Raw genomic sequence first — 20,993 nt, 5'->3', positions numbered from 1 at the left:
TATGCATTTAAGTAATACGATTCTATTGTTTAAAAAAATAAGAAATCAGGGCGCCTGGGTGGCTCAGTTGGTTAAGTGACTGCCTTCGGCTCAGGTCATGATCTTGGAGTCCCGGGATCGAGTCCCGCATCGGGCTCCCGGCTCGGCGGGGAGCCTGCTTCTCCCTCTGACCCTCCCCCCTCTCATGTGCTCTCTGTCTCTCTCATTCTCTCTGTCTCAAATAAATAAATAAAATCTTTAAAAAAAAATAAGATCAATCTTCAATTACAATGGTGATAGGGACAGTTGAGAGGCAGGGGAGTATTAACGTTAGATTCTAACACTATTAGAGTAATTTAAAAGGTTGGAGAGAATATCAGCCGACCACCCAGAACTGGTAAATAAGCAACTTGCACACCCGGGGTGGCTCCATTTAGTATCCTGGAGAGCTGGAGAGCTTATGCATAATCCCAAAGCCAAATCTTGGAGGCATGTCAGGGCCATAAGAGGCCCTACTGGGGGCAAGGGAGGGGAAATATGGTGCTGGGTTCAGCTGAGAGAGGCCAAAGACAGTTAAAGGTACCTACTGAGGAGCTGACCAAGCTGTGCCCTTTAGGTTGCCTGTGGCTTCCAAGCATTTCCTAGATGCAGGATGCTCTCCTGCTAAGCAGATCTCCTAGCAGGATGGAGAAGCTTTGGTTGCCAAGACTAGTCCCAGTGGTTTGGGACTAGAAAGCTTACACCATGCCTCTTGGGGAGCACTTTGGTAACAAGAGAGAGAGCACCATATTTCTGGACTAAGAGAAAAGCTGCCCTGTTTAGGGGTGAGGAGAATCCAGAATGACCTCTGGAGCCCAAATAATCTAAGGATTTAATGTCTTGGTAATGATGTCCCAGGGGAAATGGGACTGACTAGGCAGCCATGCTAAGTTCTTCTCAAGACCTCAAATCTTAGGTTACTGTGATCCATGATACACAACCTGACTCTGGGAGATATGGTTTGGGGTTCTGACATTATAAAACCTCAATGTTGATTCTCCTCTCCTTTCCGAGTGGCTGAAACACCTTCACTGCTGGAGAATCATAGGTATTGAGCCACAAGGGAGGGAGAAATGGGGGTTGGCAGATCAGAAAACATGAGTCACTGGAAGGGACAGGGTTGGCTCGAGGAAGTCTCATTATCCTCCCCCCCTACCACCACCACCAAACTCCTCACAAACTCTGTGCTATTTTCACAGGCATGCTTCTTCCTCAACACCAAAATACAGCTTCCATTTGTAGGGACGATGAAGACAGCTCTCTCCAGGCCAAGTCCACATGTCTTTCCCCTTGCACATGTTCACCCAGAGAACAGTGACCTCAGACCAGTCTAGTTTCAGCACGTCGATCTCAGGTGAATACAAGGCCACGTTTTTTATGAGACCCTGAGCTCCCTTTGTTTCCCCTGGTAGGAACAGAGGGTTTCTCTCAAGTTCAAATTCTCCTACATCACTGCATGTTCTAGATAGAGATAATCCAACCTTGTGGGTAAAGGTAGAAAACTGACTAGCCCACAAGCATTGTTACTGGCCTTAGTCACCCCTACAAGCTTGCTAGCTTATAGAACACAAGAACGAAATCAATACAGTCAATATGTCACCGCCAGCAGAGCACGAATAGCTACCAGCCTTGGGGAACATGACGTGCTACTAAGCTGAACTAATCACTCCTTGGCATTTCAAGAGCAGTTGGGTTAGCAGACCACAGCACATACATAATGAAAGACAATAATTCCCCCAGAAGGGGAGGGTAAGAGGTTGGCCCCCAGAGGAGGGCAGTTACTATTTACACAGGTCAACCTAAAGCCATATTGGTGATTCTTAGAGGCCAAAAATCTGTTTTAGAAGTAAGAAAACACCAGGAGGATATTGGGGGAGAGGAGATAGGGCTGCATACTTTATTTCAGCAAAGGGATTGAATCTGGGGGTCGACCCTCCATCAACAGTCCCACATCTGAAAAACTTAACATGATAAACAGCAAGAGGCAAAAGAGTTGACTATAAAGACCTGAATCACACTCCTTCTAGTCAAAGAAGTATGAACTTTTGTGAGAGATGATTTCTTAACCTGCGTACATATGAATCACCCAGAAATATTGTTAAAATATACATTCCTGGGTCTCAGCTTGAGATTCTCATTCAGCAGTCCTTCAGGGAAGGACAAAAAAATATCCATTTTTAACCAGCTTCCCAGGTGATTCAGAGGCAGGGAGTTCATTAAAACAGAAAACAGTGGTTAAAGAAATGCTGCCCTGGACCTATATAACAAATCAGAATCTCCCATTTCCCTAGCACCTTTCATCCCCAGGCTGTGCAGAGAAGGTAGAAGGAACTCAGAATGTTTTTCAAGAGACCAAGGCTGGGGTTACCATGGCCCTCCCTCAGATCTAGGTCTAACCCTCTGATGTCTTCCCTGTCAGATGTCCAATTTCAGAGATAGCATCAAATCCCCTCCCCCACCCCCTGGTCCCTATTGGATATGCCAGGAATCTTGAACACGAAGCAAAGAAGTCAAAGGCAGGGACCCAGCAAACCAGCCTACTAGTTCTCTTGCAACTGGTCACATTCACCAAGGCCTCCCTCTGCCCTCCCTCATCAAACAGCAGCAACAGGGGGAAACATGAGAAGAATGAATTCCCTTTCAAGTGGTCCTAATGCTGCAGGATGAATCAGGGATAGGCTGAATACTTGCATCCCAAGGGGAAGAATCACTGATCACCTAGCTCCTGGGAAGGAGCCAAGATTAGCCTGAAAGGTTAACATCCTGGTCAAAATCCAGAAATGATAGGATCTGCCGAAGGAACTGGAGAGGGATCCTCAAAGTGCCTTGCACCTCCCCAACCTCAGGAGCCCCCAGCACAAAAAGTAGTGGGGTGCCAGGTGGGGCAGGGTTACTTGCTCAGATAGCTTCCTTGTGGCTGAGAACAAGGGCCTGTCCCTACGGAGATGCAGTGCTGTGACTTGTGTCCATGGCGAAGCCTGTTGTCTAGACGCACACGCACTCTCTTACCTCTGTTCTTCAAGAGGAACCACACACAGGCCGCCTATGCAGACGATGGGGACGCGCTCCGTCTGGCTCTTAGGGCTGTCTCTTGTCTCCGCACACGACCCTATCGAGGTTCTTGGTCCACTCCAGAGTCGAACAGTCACCCTCTGCTACTGCCCCAACCGTCACCCCATTCCCAGGTCGAGATGGGTCCGAAACCCCAGCCTCCCTCCTCTACAGGATCTCAAACGGAGAGATGGCGGAGGAGAACGTAAATTCAGAACCAAGGACAGCGGCACATCAGGGAATGGGAGACTAGAGGCAGAATCGGCCTCTCCCCCATCCTTGGCTTCTGAAACTGAAAAGTCTCAGGTCGCGCAAATGCAGACTTGCCAAGAACAACCCTTCTCCCTCCGAGGCGATCGGAGACTCTGGACGCGCGCCCTGGGGTCCCGGACTTGGGTGCCGGGCAGAAAGTGCCCTCCGGAGATCGTCGGGAACCGGTCGCCCTGCGAAGCCTCGGCTCGGCAGGGCTGGCTCTCGGCGCTCCGCGGGGAGGCTGCCCCGGCACCGCCCGTCCATGCCCGGAGCGAGGAATCCCGCCCCTGCAGCGCAAGGGATGCCGAGAGGGAGGGAGAGGGGATGACAGCGCTGTGTTCCTGTCGCCCCAGGGCAAGTGGCCCGACGGAGAGTCCGTGGAGAGCCTGACCGCAAGCGGGTCGGTCCCAGGCAGACGGCACCAGAGTGGCCGGACAAACTTCTGGTCCCAGTCGCGCCGCCCTCCGAGTTCCCTCCTCCTCTCCCTGCGACCTGCCTGGGTCCCGGCCGCCTGTCGCTCCATCCTGCGCGCGCTTACCTTCAAGCCATAGGGCGCCCGGGGGCAGAGACGGCGCCGGCTGCTCGAGGCTTCCGGCTCCCGCCGCATCCACGCGCGGCCGCCCCTCTGGCAGCCGTCCGGGCCGCCGCTCTCCTCAGCGGGTCCCTGACTCCCGGCCCCGCCGCGCGGTTCAGAGCCCCGGCGGGCAGGCGCTTGGCCGGCTCCGGCCCGCGGGGAGCAGTGGACCAGCCGCGGCGGGGCGGGGCGGGGCCGGGCGCGGGGCGGGCGTGCAGCGCAGGGACAAGGCGCGGAGGCGGCGCGGTGCGCGCGGGAGGCGGCCGGTTCCGGCACTGAGGCTGGACAGCTTCGCCGCGCCGGAGCAGCCCGGCGCGGGAGCGAGGGGGCGGGGCCGCTTGGCCACGGGGCGCCCTGGGGCCCCGCCCCTGGGACAGGCCCCGCCCCGCCACACTGTGCGCGCGGGGTGGGGCGGGGGGTGCGGGCTCCGTGCGCCTGGGTCTGCGGGGAGCAGCGGGCGGGCAGGGGATGGAGTCAGCCCCGGCTTTGATGCAGATGGGAGCCTAGGCGGGAACTGAGCGGTCGACTGCCCATTGCGCTCGCCCCATACCCCCAAAGTGAGACCCTGTATATTCAGGGCTGCGGGTGACCAAGCATCCTCATCATCTGACAGACAAGTCAGAGGATAATGGTTGGGGGAGGCGCCGCCCATCCAGGGAGCCGTGTAAGGAGGAGCGGTCCGGGTCCGGTCAGGGTCCGTTTACAGACCTCTGGTCTTGGAACCCCTGGGGTCAATTCTGTTGCTTGACTCTTTCAGGGGAAAGACTGCTTGGAGTTGACCTGAAGTGGAAATTCAAAAGGGGACCACCGGGGTTCCAGCTCTCCCTTGACTACAAAGGGAGGTGGAGTCTTCAGCAATCAGTTTTTGACTGTCCTGCAGTTTGCCAAGCTCTGTCTCAGATTCCAGGTTCACAGAGAGGAATAAAACCAGGTCCGTGCTCTCATGCAGTGGAGACCTCCAGCACAGCACCACAGCACCCGTGGCTTAACCAGGTGCCAGGGGGCACAAGCAAGGGAGACCTCATGGGGACTGGCATTGAAGAAGCAATACCCGTTCCCAGGGGGGAGAAGACAGCACTGCATTCCAGGCAGAGGGAACAGCATGGATAGAGAATGGACTGTGCATAGCAGGGAGTCAGTCCATCCCCGCTGGAGGCAAGCCACTCTGAGCCACAAAGATTAAGTTTATATTTCTTCCAGTGACCCACACAATCACAGAAGGGCCCGAGCATTCCTCTAACCCCTCACCCTCATCGCTCTAGAAGGGGGAACTGAGGCCCAGAGAATTGGAATGCCCTTCCAGATTCCACAGAGATCCAGAGCTGGGCCAGTCTCCCATCTGTGAGGTGCACACCAGCATTTTTCCCAAATACAGCCATCTCTGGAGGCAACTGGGGAAGGGGAGAAGCTGTAAGTGGGCACCTAGTGCCTCTTCCCCTGCTCCCTGCCTATGGCCCTATCTTGTGGATCTGGCCTGGCTCCCATCCATGCAGGCTTGATAGGGAGAAATTCTAGCAATCGGGAATCCCAATATTTTGCTCTATTTGCTTTTAAAGCAATGAAACATTGCAGATATCCTTGAAATCTCAGTGTTTCCCCTCGGCTACTCCTAGGCCATTATTTTCCAGGTTTAATCCACTTAAGGAAGGATGTGGTGCCTTCTAGCTCAGCACCTCTCTATCCATCCAGGGACAGCCACCCAGTAGACAGCCACCCATCTCCTGACTAGTCAGAGGACCTGGATTGGTGTCCTGCCTCTGTCACATAGCAGTCGTGTGACCTTGGCTAACAAGTAGCTTACTATCTCTGAGTCTCACTTTCTCCATCTTTACATTGGCGCTAAGAAGACCATTCTCTTTGGACAGCATTGCAGATGATAGATGAGGAAGTGTTAGACAAACTGTAATCTGGGCACACTCTGGCTGGTCTGGGGTGGTGGGTGGGGGGGATAGCCTTGCTCCCTCAGGAGGCAGAAGGGGAGCCACATGACCTCCACAGGGTGCACCAACCCAAGGGCACCGTAGCTCCCCTGCTCCTGCTTTTACCCCAGTCTTGCATGGCTGAGTGGATTTCACGCTGGCTGTGAGTGAGACGGATGGATCTTTTAGTTTTCAATTAGCAAATGCCTCGCTCTTTAAACAAGCGGCACAGCAAACAGATGCGCTGAGTGATTGATGACAGGGAGCATCTGCGGCCAAGCAGCAGGCGGCTTCCAGTAGGCTCCCACTTCCCAGGCTGCCAGGGCCCTCTGGAGGTCATTCGCCGCCTCCCCTGCCTCCAGGCAGAACTGTAACCAGTCCAAGTAGGCCAGGCAGGGGCAGGGTGGCCCTTTTCTGTATAGCTTTCCTGGAAAAGGGGACACGCGAGCCTTTTTGACGTTCTCATATATATGTTCCCGAACCTCGGTCAGGAAGTTCTTCCTGATGTGCTACCTAGATTCTTTATTTGTACCTTTTTATTGCTGAAAGTGCTAAGCCAATGGTTACTAATGGATGTTAGGGGTAGAAGATGAGTTGAGACGGGGTGGTTTTGCTGGCCCACGGTAATGAGGAAACAAAGGACCGAGCCAACAGAGAATGAGGAAGATCTAGAACTTTCCCCTGTGTTCTAAGAGCTACCTCCGAGGTAGAGAATGAGGCCTGGCTGGAGCTTGGAAGGAGAGTCCCTTGCTGGCCTCTGTCAAACTCTGATGCACCCACAGACTGGCACAGCAGCCCCCCTTCTGAGAAGTTTTCCACAGAAAGCAAGGGAAATGTCATCATGGGGGAGGGGGGAGTCAGAAGCAGAACAGAACTGGAGTCACATGGGACTTTGTTCATGTCCAAACTCCTGTATCTTGGGATAGCTCTGAATATCTCTGAGCCTCAGTTTGCTCAGCTGTAAAATGGGGATAGAGATCCATATTGCAGTGTTAGCATGAAGATTAAGCAGAAATGACAACCAATACATCCTGGTGCTCGATCCATGTTGCCCACTTTCCCCTCTTACAGAAAACTTGAGCTAGAGAAGTACTGAAAGAAATGCAGACACTCTCTATGTGGTGTTCCAATTCTATATTTCCTAACCTAGTTCGCAGATGAAAACTGAACCCCTGTTTTCTTTCTTTCTTTTTTTTTTCAAACTCTGGTAATTTCTTCTTCTCTCCTTCTCCCCTCTTTTGTCATTTAATTCTTAACCCATTTGCAAATAACTCTGAGAACAATAAGGTGGCAGTCCTTCTGGGTCAGAGGAGGTACTGGGCAAAAAGAAAATAAACACACCCTTTTTATACTTTATTATTTCTCTCCAAGTGCCGAAAGTGTTAGAAAGGGGCAGGAGTGTTAGTCACCCATGCTGCTGAGAGAGCCAAAGTCCCGCATCTGAGTGATGCAGTGAGGGAGGTTAGGGTGCCTGAGGAAGGGGTGGGGAGGAGATGATCCTCTGAAAAGAACAGAGGTTCAGGGAACTGTCTCTGACCAAGGCAGGAGAGCAGAGGGAGTTACCTGAGAGTGTTGACCTCTGCCTATGTATTCACCCTTAGAGGATGATGTCCTCACTCGAAGACTATACTGGGTTTGTCCACATCCATGTGAAATGGACATTTGTAGATATTCTTTGCATCCTCCTATTTTGGAACAGTAAAGAATACAGGTGTGGCTCACTTTAAGAAAGTCTATAATTCTTCAGAATTACAAAACAGATAAATTAAAGTGTAAATACCCATATTATAAACTTACAGGAAGAGGTCATAAAAACATACACATGTTTGCACACCCATATTCATAGTAGCATTATTCACAGGAGCCAAAAGGTAGAAGCAACCCAAGTGTCCCTTGAACGGTGAGTGGATAACCAAAGGTGACCTGTACATACAATGGAATAACCTGGCTGCAAAGTGCAGGTTTTCAGCACTTGGAGAGAAATCATAAAGGATCAGAAGGGTATGTTTCTTTCTTTTTGCCCCACACCTCCTCTGGCCCAGAAGGACTGCCACCTTATCATTCTCAGACACATGGCAAAAGGAGTAAGCACAATCCAGTCAGTGCAACAAGATGCATGAAACCTGAGGACATAATGCTAAGTAAAACGGTCTGGTCACAAAAGGACAAATACTGTATGATTCCACTTATGTAAGGTACCTAAAGAAGTCAGAGCGGACTGGCAGTTGCCAGGGGCTGGAGGGAAAGGTGAATAGGGAGTTTGTATTTAAAAGGTACAGAATTATGGGGCGCCTGGGTGGCTCAGATGGTTAAGCATCTGCCTTCGGCTCAGGTCATGAGTCGGGCTCCCTGCTCAGCGGGGAGCCTGCTTCTCCCTCTCCCTCTGCCTGCAGCTCCCCTTGCTTGTGCTCTCTCTCTCTGTGTCAAATAAAAAAAAAAAAAAGAGTTTCAGATTGGGGAGATGAAAAAGTTCTGTGGGTGGATGGTGGTGGACGGGTGCACAACAGCATGAATGTACGTCATGCCACAGAACTACGTGCTTAATAATGGTTAAGATGGTAAGTCACGTGGTGTGTATTTTACTGCAATAAAAAATATAGAAACCTTGTGTTTCAGTGGTTACTGCAGCTGCTCTATGTGTGAAAGCAAACAAAACATCTCGGAAATGACCAGGTAGATAGGTGGGAAAGTGACTGAACTTAGAAAACAATCCATCTACGTAGAATTTCTGAAGTTGTATTTGGGGAAACACAATTGGTACAGCCTTGGATTCCATCTGCCTTTTCTGTAGCTATTAAAGCGCTTTCTCATCAGTGGTCTCATTTACCTCCTAGTAGCTTTGTGATGTCAAGAAGACCACTAATTTCAGAGAGCCCTGAGAAGGTTCTTAAGCTCCCCACCTTCCAGAAGACGGGAGCAGACGATAGAATTCGGTTGATACTTTTCCACTAGTTTGCAAATGCAAGGACCATTCCACTGCTCAGGTTTTGAATGGAGTGGTGCAGCTCAGGGAAAGCTCTCAATAGTGAAGAAAAGCTCAATCCAGGTTTTCTGCATTGAGGGTGAGCCAATCAGGAGCCGAGGTATTTTTGGTCTCTAAGCCAACCAGGCAGCATTTGGGATTCTCATCTTCACAAGCTGCTCCCCTGCATGTGTTTGCTGTGGCTGAGGACCAAACCCGGCTGCTCATGCCCTCCCAGCCTCTGAGACAGTCAGGGTATCGGGCAGGGAGAACACGGATGGAAGAAACAAATAATTCGGGCTGTTTAAGCAGAAAAGGAATTCAGCAAAAATACGGTAATAGCTCACAGAATCACAGGGGAGATTAAAGAACCAGGCTTGTAAGACAGACAGGAACAAAAGAGCTAGATGCTATTAGGTCTTCAGCTGAAATCGAGCCCACGCTGCAGTCCACTGAGAGCTCAGTTATCACAGGTAAAACACAGTGCACCAGATGGCCAGGCCATGGGGGCTGGCAGCACACACTGGCATCCCCCTAGCGCTCTGTTACGCTGCTTCTGGAAACTGAAATTGTGGCTACCGGTGCAGCCTCTAGAAAAGATGCTCCCCTCTCCCTGCCTCTCTGAGTCACAGGCTCTTGAGTCTAAATCTGGGGCATCTGCCTGTCATCGAGCCAACCAAGAACCACACGGTGCAGGATCCTCTAGCTTAGCAAAGGACAAAGGCTTGTGGAACCAAGCAGCAATCATCCCTACATCCCAGATCCAAAGGAAGAAAGAAATCAGAGTCCTGTGTCCATCCTACTTTCCAAATGCCACCCAGATCTGTCCACTCTCCACCAACGCTGCCACCACTCCAATCCAGGTCACCATCATCCTCTCAGGCAGATTATGACCAAAGCCTTCTCCCGGCTTCCCACCTCCAGCCCATTTTCCACATTGCACAAAGGTGTTGTTTCTAACACATAGATCTGATCGTGTCGCTCCTGCTTAAAACCGCTCCCCCCAAAGTCTTTCTGTTGTCTTTGAGATGAATTCTAATCCTGTTAAAGTGGATTTGAAGTCTGCCATATCTTTCCCTTGCCTCTATCCCAGCCTCATCTCTACTAGCATCCCCCCTGAAGTATATGATCAATGAATGAATACGAGTTTGGGAAAGGGTCACGGAGATGATCTGCTCCAGAGTTTCCTGAATGTCAGTCCTTAAACTGGATGCCACAGAAAGACCTGGGAAACAAAGAGAAAAAAAACACAGATTTGATATACTAGGTCAGAATTTAGGGGGCAGGGGTTAGGGGTCTGTGTTTCTAAAACACCAACCAGTGGTTCTGAGCACCAGCCGAGTGGGGAAGCACTAATTTAATCCATACCCCTCCTTTTACGTACATGGGAGCCAAGACCCAGAGAGGTTACACACTAAGGATATAGAAAGCCAGTTTGTTGTTGTAATGAAACAAGACTTGGAGCAAAGTTAACCTGACACATTTAGTGTTATATACATCATTATTGTGCCACATGGTAATTAGGCATAAATAGTGGGTAAGGTATTCAAAGGGAGGACTATTATTACAGTTATAGAAACCAAGTGTTTGGGGGTCCACCTGGGAGGAAGAGAAAGGGGCTATTAGGAAAGATGGGGTGCTTCTGTGAGGTCTCATAGAGGGTCCCCAGGTCTGTCACCTGGGATCTGACAGATCTGATGGAAGGTGGGTCTGCCCACAGATTTGGGGAGCCCAGGGGGGTTGCTGAGAAGTGACTCAAGACACGCCTCTAAAGACTAGAGAAAGACAAAACAGCACCTGGCCCCTTCTTCCAGTGAGAGAAGCATCATGGGAAGAGGGAGGAGAAACAATTATAGACCTGGGGTCCGTCTGCTGCAGGAACACACTGAGGGATGGATTTAAAGAAATGCCTTTTTCAGGCAGAAACATCTTCCTCACACATTGGAATTGCCCGTTGTGTTCTAGATACACACACGTTCCCTGTTTGTGTCCAGGGCCGTGCCCACATCTGAAATGCCCAATCCACAGACCTGCCCTGCCCACTCACTGGTCTTTCCAGGCCCTGTTCAACGACCTGTGCTCCGGTCTGGCTTCTCTCTGTCTCCGCCTCTGCCTCCGTCTCTGTCTCCCTCCTGCTAACTCCTCCCTCACTTGGCCCCTCCAGGCCTCTCAGTGGTAATGGAGTCCCATTATCACTAGTCCTGAGAGGCTCATTATCCTTTCTGGTTTCTCTATACCCCAGGCCCACTTTCCTAACAGTCTTCTTTACTAAACTCTCCTCAAATTACCCCATTTGAGTGTGTTATCCGTCTCCTGCCGAGACTCAGACTGGTAGAGCACCCGAAGTAAAAACCCAGGCTTGAGGGCAGGGAACCCAGTCAAGTCAGGGATGAGAACCAAGGGCAGAGCCCCATGGGACCAAATAATGCTGCAGGTGTCGGAAAGCTCAGTAGAAGAAAAAACAGTTCAAACTAATCCAAGTGGATAGCAGCTTCAAGACAGTCGAAGAATTTGGCTCTATTTTTGGCTGTCTACCATCCAATCCTGCTCCCCCTTTGAGAGACTCTCCCATGGGATTACCGGCCATGGGTCTCACCCATAGGCTACAGGAGCGGTCTCTCCTCTTCCCACCCCCCGGCAGGCAGGGCATGAACATGCGACCTAGGTTCAGCCAATTGGATGCTCTCATCTCCACTTTGACCCTGGAGCCCTGACTCTACAGTGAAAGATCTCTAGGAGTCCTTCGTGGGGGGGCTGGTGTGCCCCGCAGTGGCTGTTTGGTTTCCTTAGACAGACAGCTCCTGCTAAAGGACCCCGTATCTCCTTCATCATCACAGTTGCCTTGGTGGCTGCCCATCTTCTAAGTTGAGATCTTCGTTCTTCGAGAGCCCACCATTCTCCTCTACTCAATTTCCTAACCTGCTTAATAAGCTTGCCAGGATCTGTTTTTGTTGACCACACCAAGGACCCTGACACGTGACTGGCCTAGACCTCCCTAAAAGGTCTCAGAATGGATGCCCTGAGCTGAGGTGAGGTTGGCCTCAAGGGGGGTCTTCAGGTTCCCACACCAGCCCACAATAATCCACAGCCCAAGGTATTGTACCTTCTGGCTCGTGCCAGGGGACTCCTCCCAGCTTCCTTTCTTTGGCTGCATTAACCTCCCAAGCCAAGTGTGAAATCCAAGGCAGGAGAAACCCTTGGAGTCTACCACTGACTCTTTCCCAATCACCTCACCTCCACCCCTGAGGCATCCCCTCTATGGCTTCTCCAGATCCATGGCTCACCGCCAAACTCCCCCAAGATGCTCATTACTCTCAGGACTCTTGGCATCCAGGCCACTCTAACACCCCCCCCCACACACTACCTTCCTTTTTGGTGTGGACAGTCCTCCTCTCCCCTCAGATCAACACAGAATAGTTGGTATTTTGCAACTTTAAAAAACTGGAAGAAAACCAAACACAGACCAAATGGAAAATAATGAAAAGGCCAAGCAAGACACATCCTGTTTGTCGAGCACACAGGCTTCAACCCAAGGTTATTGAAGGCTCACCTCGGGTCACCTTGGCCGGTACAGGCTTGGATATGTCTCCAGGGTCGCCCTGGCCCTGGGCTCCCAGTGGCTTCCAGGACTGGCTCCCTTGCCTCTCTTTTCCATGGGGCCTCTCCAAACCTGACCGGGCTGCTCTTCAACACACCCGTCACTCTTGTCGCTGGAGACCCTTGCTGCTAAGACCCTGAGATTCCTCAGCTATTCCCTGGGATCCAGGCTACTCTGTCATTGTCTTTCTCCACCAGGGAGTTTTCTAAGACTTTGAGAAACCCACCCTTGCCCCCGATCCAAGTCTAAACGTGCCAGGCAGCATTTGGGAAAGAAGGAAGCAAACACCTCCCGGGGACCCACCCTGAATCACCTGCGTGGTTTGCACATTGGCATTCCACTTCGCCCTCAGGACACTCAGATCTCCCAGATGGCGAAACGGGCTCTGGAAGTGCCAGAAGAGAGAGAACCAGGATCCACAGCGGGTTCCTTCAAACCCCAGGCCCAGAACTTGGTCAAGCATGTCCTCACCAAGCGTCTACACCAGGGATGGCAAAGAGGCTTCACCTCATGTACCAGTTCGGATTGACTCTGTGGCTGCCTGGAGCACATAGTGAGGAGGATGAAGCCACACCTGAGCTCAGTGGGAGAGAGTATCACGATAAGTTAGAGATGTGGGGAGAACTGGAGAGAGTGACAGGCAGCCCAGGTACCACGGAGCTGCTGCCCTTGATCCAAGCCATTTCTGTGGCACGTGTCTTTGTAGCCAGAACCTCGTGGAGGAGCACGCCTCTTCTCGGGGATTCAGGTCTCAGCTCTGCTCCTGACTGGCCCTGTGACCTTAGGCAAGTCACTGCACCTCGTTGAGCCCCAGTTGCGCCGTCAGTAAAATCTAGCTGAGCGTGATGCTTACTTACCTCCAAGGTGTCAGGAAGTATGAGTTGGTATAATGTGTGTAGCGTGCCTGGTACAGTGCCTTCCACACAGTAAGCACCAGACAAAGAGGACTAGTCGTGGAAGTTGCTACTCTTGTTGGCCATCATGCTCTCAAGCAGCAGCGCCCACCCGGGTGCACGCACCAGCTCCCTGTTTCTACGACCTGCCAAGGTAAAAAGTGCCCAGTTTGCTCCAAGTCTTAGAAACCTCCCAGCTGGCCCACACTCTCCTTCAAGTGCCATTGGATCTGTGGCAGTCAGCGCTGGGTCTGTGTTTACCCTGAAGTCCCATTCCTTTCCAGTCTACTGTCAGACATCTCAAATCCTCCCCTGGGGCTCCCCCACCTTGTTGCTGTGATTACATGTCCTGATTGTTTCATTAAGTTCCTTTTTGTAGAGAGGCTGGTAAATGCCTGGTAGAACATGGGAGCTAATTATCATCTTAATTGGAGAGGATGACCTGGTAAATAAAAATGTGTGATTTAATTAATTATCAAGGTGTGCCCTATAAAGGTTAATAAGAAATCAAAACCCATAGCCAAAGGTTCTGAAGTCTCTGGGCAGAGAATTCCCAAGCTTTGGAAGCAATAGGGATCAGCCTCTGTGGCATAGCAAGCTACGGACCCTTTTCCTCGCTTGCACCAGAAGATTAGATCCATTGCCCTTTCTAATAGGGGAGAAGGTGGCTCATGGATCCAGTACTGGGTTGCTGTTTGTTTGTTTGGGGGTTTCTTAACATTTATTCATTTAATTAAGCATTTCTTAAGGGCCTTGTGCTTTTATAATGAGTTAGGGCTGCCCATCCTCCAGGGATATCTATTGTTTTTCCCACAAGCTGAGAGTCCTAGGAACAAATTCTCCTGGCTTTGGATGCCCTCTTTCCAGAAACACGTGGCACCTGCTGTCCCCAACAGGCCAGCCATGCCTCACATCCACGCTATCTTTGCCTCACACAGGTCTCCCCTGTCCCCTATCTTGGGCTTCCTCTGTGGCAAAGTGACCCCCGTGGTTTGCTGTAGAACCCACGTCGGTAAACAAACTTTCCTGTTCCCTTGGACCTGCCGTCTAAATGGCTTTTTTTTTTTTTTTCCAGCTTAATGGAAATTTGGCTCTTTCCCCAAATGCTGCTTTCCCTGGAGTCTTCTCCATCAAGAATTGCTATTTCGGGGGCGCCTGGGTGGCTCAGTCGGTTAAGCGTCTGCCTTCGGCTCAGGTCATGATCCCAGGGTCCTGGGATCTAGCCCCGCATCAGGCTCCCTGCTCGGCGGGAAGCCTGCTTCTCTCTCTCCCACTCCCCCTGCTTGTGTTCCCTCTCTCGTTGTGTCTCTCTCTGTCAAATAAATAAATAAAATCTTTAAAAAAAAAAAAAAGAATTGCTGTTTCTTCCACAACCCAGAAATGTCTCTGTCGGGAGGTGGGGATGGCATTCTCTGTACTCCCTGACACTGCCTGTCCTCCGGGAGCCCGTGTCCCTACCCTGCCATCCCCCTGTCTTCTCCAGGACCCGGCGACGTCCTGCCTCGCAGCCCCCTCAGTCCCCAGTTCTGCGGTGACGCTGGGTACTCTCATCATCTGCCTCCCAGGGCTTGGATGGCTCAGCTGCAATTGGTGTCGGTCACCTCCTCTGAACCTCAGCCCTCACGGTCATGGCCGGGGTCTGGTCAGCAGCTTGCACAGCTCCACCATAAGCATCCGCTCGGACTTGGCCTTCTCATCTCTGTATCTGTTCCTCATCTGCGGTGCCCCTTCCCAGCCTCAGCTCTGTTGGCACCTCTTGCTGCCGGCACACTCACCCTGTCAACCTCCACTCTCCTGTCCCCCTTCTCCATCTAGCCTGGACTCCACGGTTTCTCATCTGAACTGCTCTATTGCCAGGATTTTATTCTCTTGCCATCCTTGGTCCTCAGGTTACCCACTTATCCCTTATGTCCATACTCTCCGAGGCATGCACAGCTCTCTATGACGGGCTCACAATTCTTTCTGGCACCCTCTCTGCCATGGGGCACTGTGGGCGGAGTATTCGTACCCTGCCCATCGATGGTGAGACCGATTGCCGCGCGACTGTGGGCAGAAGGGATAATGTGCCTGCTCTGAGCCAAGGCGTTACGAGATCGTGCGTGTTTCATCCCTCTTCAGCCTCTGTCAGCAGCATGAGAAGGACATGCTTTGGCCAGCTTACGGGCCCAAGGAGGCTGGGAGGCACGTGGAGAAGACCCGAATATGGAGAGCTGCAGCATGGTGCAGAGCAAACCCGCAGACACCTGAGTGAGTCAAAAAAATGTTTATTCTCACCGCAAGCCACTGAGATTGGGGTTGTTCATTATACACCATGATTGCAGCAATACTGGGCTGAACCAATCCCCTGTATCTTAATCTGCTTCCTTCCTTCCAAACCTTTTCATTGATGTTTAAACATGCTTAAGTCTCTCCCATCTAACAGAACAAACCCTCCAATCCTTGTGTCCTCTTCTAGTGATTGCCCTTCTCAGCTGTACTCTTCTTAAGATTCTCAAAAGAAGTGTCTCTTGTCACTGTCCCTAGGACCCACCTCTTGTTCTTGCTTCTTCTTATTGTGGTCTGGCTTGCTCCCACTACTCCCCTGAATCCACTGTCCCAGGATCACCAGTTTTTTTTTTTAAAGATTTTATTTATTTACTTGACAGAGAGAGAGAGACAGCGAGAGAGGGAACACAAGCAGGGGGAGTGGGAGAGGGAGAAGCAGGCTCCCTGCCGAGCAGGAGCCTGATGCGGGGCTCGATCCCAGGACCCTGAGATCGTGACCTGAGCCGAAGGCAGATGCTTAACAACTGAGCCACCCAGGTGCCCCGTGGATCACCTTTTTTTTACAGCAAATACTGAGTGCTACTCATGCTGTGGATGGACATCAGGGACACAAGCAGGAAAAGGCGGGGGTGGGCTCTGTCAGCCTCATGAAGCTCAGGGTCTCGGGGCAAATGGACAAGAAACCAGACGATGACAGCCAACTGGAGGGCAGGTTCCTGTGCATCATTTTATCGCTCCGGGCTCGTGGTAGGAATTTGATAAACGTTGGTAATACAAAAGAATTAACTTACAGAATACGAAAGAATTAACAAGACATTCACAAGTGAAACATGAGAAGCACAAAGGAGAATGTTACTTGCTGAGTTCCCTGGAAGACTGTTATTGATAATTGAGTGTTATCACAAAACTAGCATTCGGGTAATGTCTAATTTAACATCACTTGCATGGTTGGTGCTTCATAACTGCTTGTTAAATACATGTAGTGTTTGGCAATTTAAGGGACTTAAATTATAATATTTTATAATCCTTACAACATCTCATTGGAAAAAAAGCACTGAATTTCTTAAAGGTTAGGTAAATTTCCTGAGATCAGTCAACCGGTAGGTAGTGAAGTCACGATTGGATTTTAGGGCTTCGGGGCGGGGACCGGGACGGGGGGCGGGGGAGCGTGCAGAATCTGTGCTCTTTCCAAGAAGCACATAAAGTCTGTCTACATGTGAAGTGTGGCGCAGGGGAGGCCTTCGCACAGGACATCTGAGCTGGGCTGTGACAGGTCGGTAGCATTTGGATAGACCAAAAGCAGTACAGAGAAGAAATTCTTGGGGAATGGACCAGCATGAACACAGGAATGGAAAAGATTTGACATCTTGCTTTCAAGGGACAGAAAGGAGAGGGTCTGCTTTAGGCGGAGGGGCCCCATAGCTGGGGAAGCATCCTATCCAAGGGAACTTCAAGAGCTGACTCTGAATGGTAACTCTTTGGCTCTAATAATTAAACACGAAGTGGTTGTAGATTACAAGCATCTAGGGCAAAAAAGAAACATCGTAACTAACATATGGATTGTTATCAAAGGGGAGAAAGGACATCACAAGCTTCTCTACCCTCAACCGTACAAGGCTCCTTAAGACACTGGTAGATATTCACAATGCTAGATACGTCTGTGTGCACGTCCCAGAGTGAGCTACCTTCGTAGGACCAGCAGAAGATGCCCGTTTCCTTGACAAAGCTGTGTGACTCACTGAAATTCATAAGGCCTTGAATAAACGTTAGTATAAAGTTATGAGCTTAACTGGTTGCAAATCCTCCAATGGGTATAAAGTTTCAGTTATACAAGATGAGTAATTTCTAGAGATATGCTGTATGATATCTGTCTAAAGCTTACAATTCTGTACTGTGCACTTAAAATTTTATTAAGAGAAAAAACATCTTATTAAGAGGGTAGACCTTCTGTTAAGTATTATTACTACATACACACACAGGGAGAGACCACAAGGAGGCACAAGGAAACTTTTGAAGGTGATGGATATGTCTGTTACCTTGATTGTGATGGATGGTTTCATGGGTGTATGCATCTGTCCAAACTCATTGAATTATGCACATCAAATGTGGGCAGTGTTTGCTTATGTTGATGATACCTCGATAAAGCTATTGTAAAAAATAAAAAAGAAGTATCTGAAATGAAACTAGAGAATGTAGCTTTACGACACAAAGATCGAGAGGGAGGCGGAGCAAGAACTGGAGACATCGGTGAGAGGCCAGTGCTGCCTGGGGCTGGGAATGGCCTCGTGCATGTGGGTGGACAGTCTGAATGAGGCTGCAGAGTTCGCTGAAGCCCCTAAGTGTTCAAATTCATACCCCTGTTTCAGGTGCATTTACTCCAACTTCCCCAACTCAATTTTGAATAATCTCTTCATACCTAACAAGGAGACTAGGACTTTCCCGGCACTAAATGTTTTCAGTGATTTTACATCTTATAACCTTCTTTTACCACGCAAGCAGTTCCTGCACAGAGATCAGCTGCTATAGGAACTAGAACTGAGCAAAAAGGGAAGAATGAAATTCACCCACAATCTCAGCACCTGTTGATACATGTTTTCCCCAGAATCTTTGGATAATTTTTAAAATAAAAATAAGAGCATACGACCCATACTATTTATATCCTGATTTTTTTGTTTTCTAGCGGTGCAGTGTTCGTGCTATTGGAGTTGCTGCGAACCTACTATCTGACATCTGAGCTTCGGATCTCGTAACTGTAGCTGATGCTTCGGTGAGTCTATGTATTAGTATTTCCTTAGGGTCCCTCGCCTCCCTTTCCAGCCTCCCTGCTCATCAACCCCTCATTCCTGCTTCTCTTTCTGGCCAAACTGAACTTCTCTGGGTTCCTTCAGCACACCGTGCTCTCTTTGCCTCTTGTGCTTTCCTACAGCCTAAAACATTCTTCCTCCACCTGCAACCCCACGCCTAGCTAACCCCTAATCATCTTGCAGACATTGCTGCTTTAGATGAGCTTTCCCTGACGCTCGTCCAGTTGCCACCATGGACTGGATCAGCTGTCCCTTGTGCGCTGGCCACCACTGCCTGGCTTCACTCTGCTAGAGCAGGAATCAGACCTGTTTCCCTCTCTCCCCCTTTCACCAGCTTGTAATGTCCATAAAGATTGGGATCCAGTCTGTCTTGGTCAATGTACCCGGAACAGTGCCCAGCACATAACTGGTACTCCATAAAAATCCGTTGAACAAGAAATAAATATATCCCTAAGAATAGAACAGCTGGATCAAAGGTATGCACTTTTCAAGGTTTATGACATACTGCTAAATTGCTCCCTCCAAAGACCTTCCTAGTTTACCTTTATGCCATAGTGTGTGTGTGTGTGTGTGTGCGCACTCATTTCCTCACGCCCTGGATAGCCTTGCCAAAAGTTCTGAGAATAATTTCTCTGCACAAGGCTTTATTTAGGGAGCACTGACTGGAATGATGTGCAGTGGGTTATTGAAAAGTCTCAACTCAGTAGGGTATAAACACGAAAGTTAATTTTTTCCAGTCACTGCTCTCTGCTGTGTTCTGTCGAATCCCTTTTCCCCATCACTTAATGATATTTTGGGCAGAAAGTGAATGTTCCTGCCACTTTCAGTTATTAAAAACTCAGTCGAGTCAGTTTAAGACTCCAAATCTGTATCTGATTCAAAGCTCTTCCTCCACCATCCCCCCCAAACCCCAGAGAGACTGAGGCTCTCGGGACCCCGAGGTGGAAGGAGCAAGCATGGGCTCTTCCTACACCTCTGCCCCTCCTCCTCCCTCTTCTGTGTCTAGCTTTCTTGGCTTAGGGGCAGGCAGGGGGGATGGCGGAGGGACAGTGGTGGCCATAAGGCGTCTTCCATCTCGGCTTGGTTCTGGTCCCATGTAAAGCTAGTGGACCCTTCTGAAGTGGCCGTCTCCATGTGGATGGTAGGTGGTGATTTGGATTAATGCTTAACTCAACCTGGGTCTCCTCTCACACAAGGATCCCCTCAGGGAGGAAGTGCCAAAGTCCCCCTTCAACTGAGACTATGGCCCTCAACCCTTTCGGGATGAAGGCTCTCCTCACTTGTTATGACAATTATCTGGGCAGCTCACAGCTCCTGGCCCTCCTCATTCTACACTCCTTTAGGTGTAACCACAGGAAATGCTGTGGACTTCCTCTATATTCTCCAAGAGACGAGGGGAGGTGGGTTGGGGGTACCTCAAGTCCTTCCTCTTAAAGGCATCTAGAGCCCTAGGGGCACCTGGGTGGCTCAGTTGGTTAAGCAACTGCCTTCAGCTCAGGTCATGATCCTGGAGTCCCAGGATCAAGTCCCACATCAGGCTCCCTGCTCAGTGGGGAGTCTGCTTCTCCCTCTGATCCTCCCCTTCTAATGCTCTCTGTCTCCCATTCTCTCTCTCAGATAAATAAATAAAAAAAACTTAAAAAAAAAAAGGCATCTAGAGCCCCTTCTTCTGCTGGCATGGGCCACCTCCATAGAGTCCTCTTATAAAAATTTCTAGCCCAGAAGTAACCGAGGGTTTCTGTGATAACATATGTCTTCCAATGGGGAGAAAAGGGAATTGCATCTCCCATGGACCCTGTGAGGTTGGTGGTTCTAATGCCACCACCCGCCCCCCCCCCCCATTGCGCGGCCCTCTCCCTGTATAAGCAAGAGTGCAAGAACAGGGGTCAGAATGGGGGATGGGCTGAAGGTGGCAGGCTGGTTCCTAAACCTGTGGCCGGAAGCCACGTTGTCCTATTGCCGGGATGCATTGGTTCTGCTCCTGTTCAGCTATCTTTGGGATGCAAGTTCTTCAGTGCCTCTCGTCGGCCGCTTTGGTTTGGACCTGAGCCACAATTCTGGGACACCACACAAATCTCCCTCATCTTGTTGCAGATGTACCAGTCATGGTCCTCAACAGTATTTTTATAATAATTGCAGAACCAGAGTACACATGGCTATTTCTTGTAGCAGCACTAGATAAAAGCTGAAGGCAAAATGAGGCAATTTGGAATTAAGGGGAAAATAGCCACATAAAACAAGAGAGAGAGAGTCCAGAGCCCTGTGATGTGGGAGTGGGGGAGGGCAAAAGGTGGACAATGAGGAGAGTAGGCGCTCTTGTGCCTCCGGGGGCCTTTCGGGTCAGGGGACCTCTCTGTCCAGTCTTGTTCGTTGTCAGGGACGATCAGACATCTCATGTGAAGAGGAAAGTTGGAAAGAAAGGGGCCCCAGTGAAACCCTCTCGCCCTGCTTCAGTCCTCCCAATGCAAATGTCACATCCAATTGAGCTGATGCTCTGGCTGAAGCCTCTCCTGCCATAATAATCCACATGGCCACTTCCTGGAGGCTGAGCTATTACAGGCTGATTGGGTAAGTGCAGAGGTGGCCACGGGATGGGAAAGGAGTGGCTAAGGATTGTTTCCAGCCCCTAGCATCCGTGAGAGAAGGAAGTGTGGACA

The 20,993-nt window shown here is 50.3% G+C and overlaps 1 protein-coding gene across 1 annotated transcript in view; it reads right to left on the bottom strand.

Annotated features, from left to right (window-relative positions):
- The window catches only part of DRD2 (dopamine receptor D2), a 57,716-nt gene extending 53,728 nt beyond the window's left edge, over positions 1-3,988 (bottom strand). The window contains exon 1 of the mRNA XM_081799456.1: positions 3,860-3,988. The gene's annotated coding sequence lies outside the window, so the exon portion shown is untranslated. The remainder of the gene's footprint in view (positions 1-3,859) is intronic.
- Positions 3,989-20,993: the final 17,005 nt, after the last annotated feature.

This window comes from Leptonychotes weddellii, chromosome 11 (genome assembly GCF_054177405.1).
Source record: "Leptonychotes weddellii isolate Sample4059 chromosome 11, ASM5417740v2, whole genome shotgun sequence".
Taxonomy (NCBI): domain Eukaryota; kingdom Metazoa; phylum Chordata; class Mammalia; order Carnivora; family Phocidae; genus Leptonychotes; species Leptonychotes weddellii.
The sequence above is the reverse complement of the archived record's forward strand: the minus strand, read 5'-3'. Positions and strand labels throughout refer to the sequence as shown.